Consider the following 1,814-nt stretch of genomic DNA (forward strand, 5'->3'; position numbering starts at 1 on the left):
TTTGGCTAAGATCAAGTGTAGTATCTGTTCTTATCAGTTTAATATCTGATACGTCCCCTATCTGGGGACCATATATTAAATTGATTTTGGAATAGGAGATGGAATAGGGGCTTGCTCCGTCCACTCCACGCATCGACCTGGTATTGCAGTACCTCCAGGAACGGTGCACCCCCCTTTCATTGTAAAGAGTAATCAGACAGAGGAAACAGAGTTGCTTCGTTGGTTTATATTGTATTTTCAGATTGAGCAACTGGTTGAACGTTAAATGACGAGATATAGGCATTGATGCGAGTGACCAGTCTTGTTCAGTACATCACAACACATCCAGGTATCTCAAGCACCCCAGTAAACACAAGAGTTGCAGTAATGAACATTTACCAACAGATGGCATCACTGTGCCATTTACACCCATAACATCTTCCATTTAATAAAAATAGGACATTAAGAGGTGTCAATTCACTAACAAAACAAATCTAGTAACAATTTCCAACATTAACAGTGAAAAGACAGGGGGCTTAGTATCATTTATTTATTTTCTCAGGTAACAATAAGGGTTAGGGTTAGGGGTTAGGGTTAGGGGGTTAGGCGTTAGGGTTAGGGGTTAGGGTTAGGGTTAGGTTTCTAGTTTTGAGTCGGTTGATCCACTTCCATCTCTGACACGTGGAAACCGGAGGGGGGAATAGTTGAGGTTAGGGTTAGGGTTAGGTTAGGGTTAGAGGGTTACTGGGGTGAGGGTGAGGGTGAGGTTAGGGGTTAGGTTAGGGTTAGGTGGTTAGGGTTAGGGGTTAGGGTTAGGGGTTAGGGTTAGGTTAGGGGTTAGGGGCCAGGGGGTTATGGGTTAGGAGTTAGGGTTAGGGTTAGGGTTAGGGTTAGACATTAAAATAAGGGTTAGGGGTTAGGGTTAGGGTTAGGGTTAGGTTAGGGTTAGGGTTAGGTTTCTAGTTTTGAGTCGGTTGATCCACTTCCATCTCTGACACGTGGAAACCGGAGGGGGAAGAGGATGGGTTGCACTCCACATCATATACGCGCGGGTCGGAGGGTACGGGCGCAGGCGGGCCAAAGTAGTAGGCCCCATGGTAGCCCACTTGTAGATTAACCCGTTGGTTGGGTTAAAGGACTGTCTGTCTGTAGGTTAAGGTTAGGTAGGGTTTAAGAATGGTTAAGGTTAGGGTTTAGGGTTAGGGTAAGATATGGTTTTTTAAGAAGGGTTAAGGTTCGGGTTAAGTTTAGGTATGGGTTTTGGGATGGTTAAGGTTAGGGTTAGGGTTAGGGTAAGGTATAGAAAAGGTTAAGTTTAGGTAGGTCTGTCACCTCAACTTAGGATCAGGCAAAGTCCTTGAGTTGCGTCCCTTATGCAGGTACGGTCCTCGGTTGGTTGCCATGTGTCCATAGGGTTAGGGTTAGGGTTAGGGTTAGGGTTAGGGTTAGGGTTAGGGTTAGGTTGATTGGGGTTGTTAGAGGGTTAGGGTTAGAGGGTTAGGTTAGGGTTAGGGTTAGGGTTAGGGTTAGGGTTAGGGTTAGGGTTAGGGTTAGGTTATTGGGGTTAGGGTTAGGGTTAGGGTTAGGTTAGGGTTAGGGTTAGGTTAGGGTTAGGTTTAGGAAAAAATTGCCCTTCAAGAGGACCATATACACGGGCACCTGTTCTCTAATTCTATTGCTCCTAAGGATACATAATTTGTTATACGGGAATTTGGGTTTGAATTCAAGTCAGAATCTAGGTCCAGGTTCAGGATTAGGGATTAGAGCTTGAAGTGAGGTTAAAAATCAGGATTATGTTCAGGGTCAGGATTGGATCTGAGGTTATTGTCAGGGCT

The 1,814-nt window shown here is 45.0% G+C and overlaps 1 pseudogene; it reads left to right on the plus strand.

The window, feature by feature from the left end:
• Positions 1-174, plus strand: LOC124030635 (annotated as a pseudogene; the record flags this gene model as incomplete).
• Positions 175-1,814: the final 1,640 nt, after the last annotated feature.

The sequence above is a fragment of the Oncorhynchus gorbuscha genome, unplaced genomic scaffold (assembly GCF_021184085.1).
Source record: "Oncorhynchus gorbuscha isolate QuinsamMale2020 ecotype Even-year unplaced genomic scaffold, OgorEven_v1.0 Un_scaffold_13283, whole genome shotgun sequence".
NCBI lineage: Eukaryota > Metazoa > Chordata > Actinopteri > Salmoniformes > Salmonidae > Oncorhynchus > Oncorhynchus gorbuscha.